Source organism: Dendronephthya gigantea, unplaced genomic scaffold, assembly GCF_004324835.1.
Source record: "Dendronephthya gigantea isolate DGI-Jeju-01 unplaced genomic scaffold, DenGig_1.0 000559F, whole genome shotgun sequence".
Lineage (NCBI taxonomy): Eukaryota > Metazoa > Cnidaria > Anthozoa > Malacalcyonacea > Nephtheidae > Dendronephthya > Dendronephthya gigantea.
In genome coordinates this window covers 17,874-30,442 of record NW_021163569.1, presented here as the reverse complement: position 1 = coordinate 30,442, position 12,569 = coordinate 17,874, and the positions used below count along the sequence as shown (strand labels likewise).

At 36.5% G+C, this 12,569-nt stretch overlaps 4 long non-coding RNA genes across 4 annotated transcripts; all 4 read right to left on the bottom strand.

Annotated features, from left to right (window-relative positions):
* Window positions 1-1,237: 1,237 nt before the first annotated feature.
* Window positions 1,238-3,469, bottom strand: LOC114543810. Its single transcript, XR_003690202.1, has 3 exons — window positions 3,433-3,469; window positions 3,200-3,304; window positions 1,238-1,278 (listed from the first exon to the last, which is right to left on the bottom strand). It is a non-coding gene; the product is annotated as an uncharacterized LOC114543810 (long non-coding RNA).
* On the bottom strand, window positions 2,098-2,773 carry LOC114543809. Its single transcript, XR_003690201.1, has 4 exons — window positions 2,733-2,773; window positions 2,455-2,528; window positions 2,252-2,301; window positions 2,098-2,131 (listed from the first exon to the last, which is right to left on the bottom strand). It is a non-coding gene; the product is annotated as an uncharacterized LOC114543809 (long non-coding RNA).
* LOC114543811 lies at window positions 3,464-4,936 on the bottom strand. The gene is made up of 3 exons (XR_003690203.1): window positions 4,896-4,936; window positions 4,735-4,811; window positions 3,464-3,499 (listed from the first exon to the last, which is right to left on the bottom strand). It is a non-coding gene; the product is annotated as an uncharacterized LOC114543811 (long non-coding RNA).
* Window positions 4,931-7,523, bottom strand: LOC114543808. The gene is made up of 9 exons (XR_003690200.1): window positions 7,487-7,523; window positions 7,197-7,260; window positions 6,737-6,793; window positions 6,486-6,539; window positions 6,289-6,371; window positions 5,918-5,981; window positions 5,398-5,489; window positions 5,069-5,318; window positions 4,931-4,975 (listed from the first exon to the last, which is right to left on the bottom strand). It is a non-coding gene; the product is annotated as an uncharacterized LOC114543808 (long non-coding RNA).
* Window positions 7,524-12,569: the final 5,046 nt, after the last annotated feature.

Sequence of the window (12,569 nt, the reverse complement as noted above, 5' to 3'; positions counted from 1 at the left end):
ACGTACAAAAGTATATGGAACTGTTCTTTAATTTATCGGAAGAACTAGCGCGTTTTTAACCCACCACATGTGTCAATGAGGATGCATATTCGTTCGATGTGATCGCCTGATAGGAGAGATACGTTACTGAGTTTGATTGCTATCGAGGGATAGGGGGGGGCTTTATTAAGAAGAACTGTTAAAAAGCTAGAGCAGTATAAGGATTATCACTAACCTATTTTCAGTTGATCAGGTAACCATTCATACAGGACTTCAAACTAAAGGTGATTCCAAAAAACAACGTAGTTTCCACTCAGATCTTTTTCCATTGCAAATGCGCGCATCTCAGATTCGAGAGCCCCAGAAGTTCCTCTCACGTCTGTCACATTGAAAAAAAAATAAATTGTTTCAAACTCATTTACGAGAACAGTTTAGAGAAAGAGGTCAGGACTATTGAATTTGTCTTGTTATACTCATAGCGACAGGAAATCCTCCATTACCTTTTCATTTCCTATATTTTCAACGGAAACTAACCTTAGCTTTGAGACTCACCTTGTAATTCCAAATCAGGCTGTACGCTTTCAAATCTTGACTGAATCTGTAAAAAAGATCCGTTTAAATACCATTGCTTTTTCATCTTTCAAACGACTAGAACATTTTCCCATTTTCTTAATATGAACACTTACTTGTAATAAAACAACTGGATTTAAATTCTTACATCTTTCCTGGATTTGAATCCTATTTTTGTCCTGCAATGCGAGAGATATCCTTCAAGTTGATTCCTTGACGTTCCTCTCGCTTTTCCAGAGCTCTAACAGACAAGTATAGCACGTGAAATAACAGGCTTATACGTACATACAAGCATGCATTATGAAATTTTGGAACACGATTGTTGCCTTAAAACGTACTCTGCAAGCTTTACAGTGTCACGAATTGATAAATGATCTTCTTTAGTCTCTGGTGGCTGAAGGAAAGATAAAAACTTTCCAACAAAATTGTTTCTTTACAAAAAGGTTTTACACTTCTGAATGAATTACCTTTTAATTATTTCGTCAGTGGGACAGTTTAAGGATGAATGATGGAGTTTAGTTACCAAAGCAGTTGATACCACTTAGTCACTATTACATAATTGTTTATGAACCAAAACTTACGAACAGGAAATCTCGCATTTAAACTTTATTGTATATTTTAGACATTAAAAACCATAACTACTTTAATACGAACATTATTCTCACAAGTAATGCCATTGCTGTTGGATGACCAGTTGTCCAGAGAGCCACAAGATGTCCACTCAATTGCCTATATGCCAACAATAAAGATTATAAATTACTTATGGAGTATGCTTGTTAGTCTCAATTGAACTATTTACAGATGGCTAGTATATAGAGGATTATAAAATCACAAGTTTTAAGATGAATCTAAGAATGTTGCTAAACTACAACTCAGGTGCTCCGGATGGAATCGAAGCTATACATCTGCAACAATTTGTTAATATATCACACTAATTCGGGTTTTAAACGGTCTTAATTTCGCGTGGTATTATTATACACACTTCAAATTCAAGCCAGGAACAGTTGATGGAAAAATGAGTCAACTATACGTTCTCAGTGACAAGAGCATTGCGCCGGCATCGCAAAAGCGATTCCTACCGGAGGATCTATAGTTGACTCATTTTTCCATCAACTGTTCCTGGCTTGAATTTGAAGTGTGTATAATACCTCTCGAAATTAAGACCCTTTAAAACCTCTTAAATATCAACTGAAATAATATGTACATTCATCACTGCTAAAAAAATGCAGAACGTTATAAATGACGTTTGTCAAAAGCAGAAAATTCTCAATGGAGGAATGAATGAATAAAACGTACCTCGATTATCGCCTTCAGAACCATGCCAGCACCTTTCACAATTGTTGTCGACGGATGCTGAAATTGTTGAGGAACGAATTCAAAACCACGATTGGTAAGAACCATTAGCGGGGCAATAGTAAAACATACATAAGCGAAGAAATGGTACAATTGGTACTATTTATTGCAGTTTTATCGTAAACTTACCTGAAACAATCGATAAATGCAATGACCCATTTCAAGACAAACAAATAACAGACTTCATGAGTTGCTCCCATGCATGGGTCAAGCTAGTGGACGTGGTAAACTTCACCAAAAATGTAAAGAGAGAAAGGCAATTTAATCAACTTTCAACGTCAGTCAAAGAGCCATAAACTACCAAGAAGGCAAGTTGAATGAAAACTCCTCAAATTTCTTTGTAGCATACCTGCAACTTTCTCCAGTAATTTCCCAAACTGTTCATCGTCTGTTGTCTCACTAAGAGGAGTATGCAATAGTCGATTTATTATAACAGACCACATCAGTTGATTCAAAATATTAGAAGCAATCACACCTTACTATTAGTTTAACATGAATGTCCAACTGCACCCCCCATTATTTTGATATATTGCAAAGCAACCAGAACTTTACCTGTAAAGAGGACACAGAGCAAACGCCAGAAAATCAAGCAATCAACTTATACCTAAAACCCCAGTAGAACGATTCTAGAAGAAAAGTTTTCATGGTTAATCTATTTCTTGTGTTAATTAGAAAGGTAGTCCAAATTAGAAAGGCAGTTGCTACAAATCACTTGCTGAGTTTTGCAAGGGAATTTCTCTTCCAAAACAAGGCTGTATACATACAAGAGGGATGGAAAAATAAAATGCATGGGTTCAGCATAGATTATAGGCCAACACCGCACATCTTACCACATTTATCGTGAGAATTCCCAACAAACTGCTTAGAAATTTTTCACAGGATAACAGAGAGCTTTTGTTTATCTGTTCTTCTCGAATGTCATAGTTATCGTGCGTTGGCTATATAAAACAACAGAATTGGTTTCGATAAAACTGGATCCTGTTAACATGCAAATTTCAAAGTTGGCTGAGTTTACGTATTTCGTTTCTTGCATCTATTTAGCTCGGAAATTTCGCCGCTGTATTCTTAACGAAATACTCTATTTTAAATTTAAATATGTCCGGTCTGACCATTTTGGCCGCTTAAAGGAAAGCCCTGTCTTTACCTGCATCAGAGAACACAACATGTCGACAGCGGCGTGAGTCACGGCTTCATTATTCCTCTTCAAAGCTTTCACAGTTTTCACACCAACCTTCTCACGCAAGTGAACTGGTTGAGTAAACAGCGTGTGTTGTGGTTAAAGATAAACGTTTCTCACCTAGTGAGCGTTGTGAAAGCGCGAAACCTGCTTTGGATCGAACCCAACTTCTCAAATCGTGAAACAGTGCTTCGAGATCTTTATCTCATATTTTGTTTTGGTCTCCTGCAAATAGACGAAACTTTTTACCTATTTTATGTATATATAGGACACCTGCGAAGGTAATAGCACTCAGAATATGTATATTTTAGGGTTGAACACTAAATAAATTTATTGGCAAAGATATACAATACCTTCGTGAGCAATGAGCATTGTGATGGCATTAATGATAAGTCTTTCTTTATTCTCCGACAAAAGTCCCTACAAAATATTTAAAATCGTTTGAAATATATATTGGAGTTTAAAAGACTTAATATTCCGGCCGTACTTCTGCCGGGAAAATTTCAAAACTACCATTTCATGGATTCGGACCCAGTCAACTCAGCAACCAGAGTTACCGCAGCCTAGTACCTAGGCTTCATAACGTTCCTTATACGCGGCGAGGCGGGAACTGAGAGGCCTAGAACAAAATGTTTTGTATTTTGGCTAAAGTGGGGACTTTTTGTCCCCACTTTCTGTATTGAGGTCAGTTTACGATCTACGACGCGGTTAACTGGCCTTGTTCGACGTCGTTAGTCAAACATTTGCTTGAAATAAGCTACGGGATATTGATTATACTGCCAGGAGTCGAAATATTCATACAAACGTTTCAATGTCGCCGTCAACGCTATCGACTATCAAGTAAACTCGAGTCCGTACGTACATGTTTATGATTATAATAAACTTCAATCCACCAATTTAAATTATTCTCGCTTCCTTTATAACGGTTACTGTTGTAAATTGCAAACATTTACTTTAATAACAATTCTAATTTCAAGTTCACAACATTAAACGGGCCGTTAAGATTAGAAAATATTTTGTGTTAGGCCTCTCGCGCGCGTTTCATTCGGTGACGTGACGAAAATATAAAACACGCGCAATGAGAGGCCTGGGACTAGGCTGGAGTTACGGCGGTTTTTAGGGAGTACTATTAGTGTTTTGTGTACATTTGTGCACAGAACAGTAGCAGGATAGGGTATTTTTATTAAAGTCATACTTTTTGCCTTTGGCTATACTGGATAAACCAGTTTAAATGTACCGTGTTGTTTGCAGACGTTTTAAACCTTGCTAAATGTTTTCAATTAGCAGCCGAAATGGGCAAATGTTTTCATTTAACGTAACTATGCAGCCTAGCAATCGTTTAGTTCACACTAAAGGCTGCTTTCTACTTACGCGTTTTTTATACGCATGTACACATACGGAGAATTTTAAATGCTTTTAAATTTTTATTAATTAACATGCATCTAGGTCGATTTATTCACTTAGTTTTTTCAAAGGTAACATGTATAAGGATTTAGATTTTTACGTGCGTGTACGTGCGTATGAAAAACACGTGAGTGGAAAACAGCCTTAATCCAAATTTTGACAGAACATTAAAACTCAATAAAAAGGCAATAATATTCTCTACACAGGATTTTGTCTGCAGAAAAGTACAAGATAAGAAGTTGTCAACTTACGTTTTGGGTGACTGCATGAAGTAGACCACAGTAGGAAATATTGCAGTAAAATCTGTACACAGCTTCGGTTAAATTTCCTGCAAGGAACCAGTCATAAGACAATATAAGCTTTTGGAGATATTTCAAAAATGTAAAGTGAAATAAAAAGAGAAATATTTCACCTGGAGACGCAGCGAGGAATTTAAATGACTGCTTTCTACTTCTTCGTCAACAACATTATACAATGGACCCCAACGATAACCTTGAAAAATATATCATCTTAAAAAAACAATTCTTCTTTTGCTGTATGTGATGTATTGAACTGGCTAATAGGAATAATGCTATTTGCTGATACCTGACGAGAAGTGTAATTGTTGGTGTGTTATATGAGATCACATACGTCAGCAGGAGTATGAAATGAGGGATCGTATTTAGGGTAATCATAGCAGTACGAGATTTTCATCAGGAAAATTTTGACCATAATTTTCGCTCAATCATCTATGAATAAGCGTACAGTACTTCTCTTCGTTGGGGTCGTTTTTACGCAAACATCTCTGTTTCAACTGGCTCTAACACCGTCTAGCAAACCAGCCAATAATGTTTCCCTAGATTGAGTGAAAGACAAACATTCAAAACAAGAAATATTTTTTATTGCTTCATACAAAATTTGCTTTCTTACACTACCTGTCAGGAGACGAGTAATTTCTCAGCCGACCGCTTGTGTATTCCAGCCCGAACAGCTGAGGATGGTTTCGATAGCGAATTATTGAAAATATCTGACAGAAAAAGAAGTTTGAAAACTATGATATACTATACGCTATATACGGTATATTCTGGAAAGTAACTGCAAAAATAAAACTATTTTAACTCGGCTGGATACTTTTTTTGCAATTGAACATGTTCAAAATGGAAACGTGAAATAAGAAAGACGATAAAAGCAGTAAACTTGAATCCAGATCAGAAGACATGGAGTGTTTGGAGTGTTTGGAGTGTTTTCTTTCAAGGTCAGATATGAACAATTACTGGAACTGACATGGAATGTCGCATGACTTAATGAGCTAAGGGGATGAAGGGTGACGATATTGTACGTTTCTAAGAAACACAGCGTTCTTTGAACAGATCCTAAATTTGAGAGTGTCAAAACGATTTTAAAATGAGAAAAAGGATAGACTCTTAGAAGAATTTTATTAACAACATAACTCACTTTACTCCGAGGAGTTTCTTTATAGACGCTGAATTCTGACATTGATGTGATATGGTCGTCATCACTGAAACGAAAAATTTGTCATTTACTGTCATATCTCACATTCTTTACACAGGACAAACGAAATACTGTCTTAATAATATATCATTCAACTGTATTTATAAATTTGTTTTAAAAAACGACTCCACTTTGATGGAACTTTTCTTTTGCTAAAAACCGAGGCAAAAGAAATAACAAATACAGCTCAAAGTAAATTACAGACCTGGAAAGAATTTTGTCAAAAACGGTTAAAACGTAAACAAATAAAGTAACCTGAATATAAGTCATTTTGTCATTTACTTAAAATTTGTTTACTTAAAATGTTCACATACTTTATCGTAACACCAACATTATTTAAAGAAGATTCCATCAACTTTTTCAGCAATTCCTGTCTCCTCTCTGATGTGAAAAGATGCTGGAAAACAAAAGCAAAATTGTGCACAAAATGTAAAACTTCAATTTACAGAAATAACCGGTATCTTATCCTTTTTTTATTATAAGGTTGGTACTAGCAACATCTGGTACATACCACTGTGCTAAAACCACCACAGACAACAACAAATCCCCTAGGATAATCTGAGACCTAAGTATAGAAATGGAATGAAAGCCTGAGTTGAATTATTCAAATCACAAATATTCAAATGTCTTGCAATATCAAGTATATATATATATATATATATATATATATATATATATATATATATATATATATATATATATATATATATATATATGAACACACAGGTAAGTTATCAAGAAACTTGAAAACAATAATAGTACCTCTAACGTCACTGGAACCTTTCGTTCACTCCAATGTAATTTATAACCACTAATCTTCTGCACAAAAATATGGCATATGTTGATGTGGAAATAGTTTGGAAACATTAGCTTTAGCTAGCTTATCACTTTATAAAGAACCCACTTATTAAATTAGAAATGGAATATGGGTCTAATTTTTGAAAGAGAGAGGGGGGGGGCATTGATACCATGATGAATTACGATTTGGAATTCATCGTGAATAGTTTCATTTTATACAACTGGAACGATAAGTCCTGACAAAAATCCCTATTAAGCTTGAAGCAAAAATAGTTCCCCGTACTAATCCTAATGCAGCCTCTTTGATGTCTTTCTACGCTGTTTCATCCTGAGGCTGCAGCAACAAAGACAATTTACAGTGATTAGATGTAATTATATGTCTCTAGATGTTCCTATAAATACCTTGCAGTCTCTATATAATTACCTTACATGTTCTTTACACGACGGCTTGACGTATCGCTTGAGAGGATCTACTGGACAGTGGCAATCTGGAATTGATAAATGAAATATATATCCTTTTACTTCACTGATGCGTTTGCATTCACGACTCCCGTGTAAAACGATCCAATTTGCGGATATATAGTTGGGTTCAGGTCAGGAAGCTTTCACTGATAAGAGAGAGTTTTCTATTGAAGTACAGTATCAGCCCATCACGAATGAAGAGGCAAATTGGAGTGGAGAAATGAAACCGTCTGAAAAGGATTGTATGAGTACCTTCTCGATTATATGCAAAACATCGCAAACTTTCGGTGAATCAGAGGATGCAATAACGTCGACCAGAAGCTGGACAGCTCGGATCTGCACAAAAATATCCCGATCTTTCGCAATGTGGTCTAAATGTGGCAACACTGAATTCTCAAGTATTTCTGCCTGTAAAAAACAAGGAGTTACAAAACTAGAAAAATATTCATAATATCGCTAATGTACGGTGGCCCAGAGGTGCAAAACACAAACGCAAATTCAAAACACAAACGCAAATTCAAAAACACAAACGCAAATTCAAAAACATAAACGCAAATTCAAAAACATAAACGCAAATCATGAAAGCACGAACGCAAATTTAAAACAGAAACGCAAATTCAAAACACGAACGCAAATTCAAAACACGAACGCAAATTCAAAACACAAACGCAAATTCAAAACACAAACGCAAATTCAAAAACATAAACGCAAATTCAAAAACAAAAACGCAAATCATGAAAGCACGAACGCAAATTCAAAACAGAAACGCAAATTCAAAACACGAACGCAAATTCAAAACACGAACGCAAATTCAAAACACAAACGCAAATTCAAAACACAAACGCAAATTCAAAAGACAAACGCAAATATTTAATTATTTATCCAAATCCAAAACGAGCTAGCGCACCACAAATTTAAAGTCAACAAGGATAAGTCTATTAATATGATTGTTGCAAAGTATAATACATTTATAAATGCATTTTTGTCTTTTAACCTAGTAAAATATAAAATTATTGATATGGAGGAAGCGATCCGTTTTTACTACGGAAGAAATTTTAAGTACAAAACGATACTGGAATGTTTAGAAAAATATCATGATATCAAAATATGTAAAAGAGCGCTCATCACCAGATTACAGGAGTATGGTTTGGGAAGAAGAAGATACAACGCGAATGAAGAACAAGTTAGGGAATGCGTTCAAAGAGAACTACATGAAAATGGCAACCTCTTAGGATACAGATCAATGTGGAGGAAACTGCAATCAAAACATGGCATGCGTGTGCGCCGTTCAACAGCTCAAAGTATCTTAAAGGTGCTTGATCCTGAAGGTTGTGCAGTAAGAAAAGCTCATAAGCTGCAGCGGAGGGAGTATTTAAATCCTGGTCCAAACTTTACCTGGCATGCCGATGGGTACGATAAACTCAAACAGTTTGGGTTTCCCATTCACGGCTGCATTGATGGGTTTAGCAGGCGAATTATGTGGTTAGAGATCGTTCGAACAAATAACGACCCTCGGGTCATTGGAGGATTATTTCTTAATTGTGTTAAATCCCAAAACGGTTGCCCAACAATTCTACGAACGAACAAAAGGACTGAAAATGGTATAATGGCCACTGCTCAGTGCTACTTACGTCGAAACCACAGAGATCACTATAATAGGATAAAAGCACATCGCTATGGATCGTCACACAGCAACCAGCGTATAGAGGCGTGGTGGGCCATGCTACGTCAGTCGTGGGCATCGTGGTGGATTAATTTTTTAAAGATTTGGTAGACAGAGGTATTGTTGACACAAGCAATATACTTCAGCTGGAATGTCTTTGGTTTTATTTCATTAAAGTGATGAGGGATTCCCTAAAGGCTATTAAGGAGTCCTGGAATGCCCATTATGTGAGAAAATCCAGATACCACACTACTCATGGCATTTCTGATCAACTTTTTTTCTTGCCCGAGTCAGTTGGCGCGGTTGATCATAAGGTGGAGTGCCTGCAACATGATATCCAAGCGATCGAAGGCAGCGTTGCCGTGGAAGATGAATATTACAACTGCAGGAGCCAACAACATGGAAAGATTCTCTCAATAATTATGAACTGCTGATTGCAGCAGCCCAAGTGTGAACCAAGAAAAAACAACGAAAAAATCTAACAAACTAAGTGAATTCATATTCCAACGTAGTATAAAACAAGTAGGGACCTTAAGCAACGAGAACACGAAAGAAAAACCACTTCAAAAACTTAGGCATATAAAACATAGGCATATAAAAAACGCGTAACTGGAAAGCAGCTCTTAAGCTGACCTTTATCCTTACTGGTAAATGGGAGTACGAAAGTACAGTTAACGTCCAGGACGTCAACGTTATCGTTGCTTAAGTTGCCTAATATAAGCCATAGAATTATATAGGAAACACTTTTTTACAATAGGAGGAGTGATTGTATAGTGTCGCGGAGGTGTTTGCCAAGTAGGTATTATAAAAAATATTCCTATAGGTCATATGGAACAACCAACCTTTCTGTAGATTCAACTGCCCAAGCATCGAACTAAGCTCCTAAGGATTATTAGCGGGTCGAAACGTGTTCATCAAACGTGACTGCTTTCGATGTTGAGACATCTTATCCGACAGGACCAGGATTAGACGAAACATCCACACACATTGTTAGATCCTGCTTAAAAGGCTTCGCACATAGGACTAGACTAACAAATCAATGTTTCCTTTCTTTAGCAATCGCAAATGAGACTTTGTATTTAGATTCAAAACCAACTCGTTGTATGTTGACCCGACATCGAAAAGCAATATCTCTACAAATACTCAAGGTTATGCCATCCGCAGCCATTCCGTCCAAATCCATGCAATTAGCATTCTTAAATGCCGTATTAATTGGTCGAGATGTACGAAACTCGTTAGATAAAATAAATATCTTAAAAAATATAAAAAATATATAGAGCTACCGACCAACCGCCATATTGATCGTGAATTAAGCAGTATGGAAACACAATATTCATTTCCATACACGAAAAGGTGGTGATTCAATGATAACATCACGTTACCAGCTTTAGATATTTTCTTTAAAAACTTGTTTAACGAATCGGATAGAAGCAAACGGGAACGAGAAGAAGAAGTTGTGAAATCATTGTAAGTGTGTTTATTTCTATTTAAACCCGACAACTTTACTTGTTCAGGGAAAGGCATGTTAGAGTTGTTTACTAGTAAAAACTATGTACACACCTTGGGTTGTGGTGGACAAAATATTGAATCATTGGTTATTTTTATTGTAGATCACTAGCTGCCTGTGAAGGAACACACAAAATTTTATTAGAATGCTTCAAAAACAGCTGGATTGAAGGTTTTCAAACTTAAATGATCTCTCCAGTGGCAAATCGATTGTTCGAATCTTACCATAACCGTATTTCATTATAAATTCGTGAAAATGATAAAGTAAATTAAATGAACATGGCCGTTCAGCACAATAACTTGTACTCAATTGGCGAAGACAATGGTCCCAAAGTGGTAAATCGATGGTTCGAATCCTACCATAACCGTTTTTCATTATAAATTTCGTGAAAAGAAATACAGTAAACTAAGTAACCATGGCCATTCCCCAAAAGATCTTGCAGTCTAATGGCTACGACAACTGTCTCTTAAGTGGTAAATCGATGTTTCGAATCTTGCCAAAACTTTTTTTATTATGAACTTCGTGAAAGGATAAAGTAAATTAAATAACCATGGTCAGCCAGCACAAGACCTTGTCCTTTAGTGGTGAAGACGATGGTCTCCTAGATGTTAAATCGATTGTTCGAATCCTACCATAACCTTTTTCATTATGAACTTCGTGAAAAGGATAAAGTAAATTAAATAACCATAACCGTTAAGCACAAGTCCTTGTGGTTCTTTGGCGAAGACGGTGGTCTCCCAAGTGTTAAATCGATGGTTCAATCCTACCATGACCGTTTTCATTATGAACTTCGTGAAAAGGATAAATAAATTAAATAACCATAACCGTTCAGCACAAGTTCTTGCAGTCTTGTGGTGAAGACAATCATCTCCTAAGTAGTAAATCGATGGTTCGAATCCTGCCATGACCTTTTCATTATGAACTTCGTGAAAAGAATAAAGTAGACTAAATAACCATGGCCGTTCAGCACAAGACCTTGCAGACTAGTGGCAAAGACAATTGTGTCCCAAGTGGTAAATCGATGGTTCGAATCCTGCTATGACCTTTTTCTTTATGAACTTCCTGAAAAGAATAAAGTAAATTAAGTAACTATAATTGTTCAGCACAAGAACTTGCAGTCTATTGCCGAGGACGATGGTCTAACAAGTGGTAAATTGATGGTTCGAATCCTACCATAACCGTTTTTCACAATGAACTTCGTGAAAAGGATAAAGTAAATTAAATAACCAAGACCATCCAGCACAAGACCTTGTGCTCTAGTGGCGAAGACGATGGTCTCCCAAGTGTTAAATCGATGGTTCGAATCCTAGGGTAATCGTTTTTCATTATGAACTTCGTGAAAAGGATAAATAAATAAATAACCATAACCGTTAAACGCAAGATCTTGCAGTCTAGTGCCGAAGGCAATCGTCTCCCAAGTAGTAAATCGTGGTTCGAATCCTGTCATGACCTTTTTTATTATGAACTTCGTGAAAATAATAAAGTAAATTAAATAACCATCGCCTCTCAGCGCAAGACCTTGCAGTCTAATGGCTAAGACAACTGTCTCTTAAGTGGTAAATCGATGTTTCGAATCTTGCCAAAACTTTTTTTATTATGAACTTCGTGAAAGGATAAAGTAAACTAAATAACCATGGTCATCCAGTACAAGAATAAATGGTTCGAATCCTACCGTAACCGTTTTTCTTGATGAACTTCGTGAAAAGGATAAATAAATTAAATAACCATAACAATTCAGCACAAGATCTTGCAGTCTAGTGGCGAAGACAATCGTCTCCCAAGTAGTAAATCGATGGTTCGATTTACTACTTGGGAAAGCGTTACGCATAACGCTTTTATGGAGATCAGACGTGTGATCTTGGGCTCCGTTAATCCAAGTGATTCATGTCCTAGGCCAAGCCAGAAATTGGCTAATTCATTACTATATTTCGCTAAAGACGATTCGCTAAACATTGGGAAGGACAACTGCATCAGAAAGGCAACTGAATCTATTTCCAAATCACTTGGTCTGGCCTGGTCGGGCGACTTTGATTCATTAAAGTGTTTTGTGGCTGAATGGCTGAAGATAAATGGCTCCTGGTCTCAACCTGGAGGTGACAAAAAGGTGTTTACTGCTAAAGAGGTTTCTATCACATGGCGAAAGGACAAAAATCTTCTATTCTTCG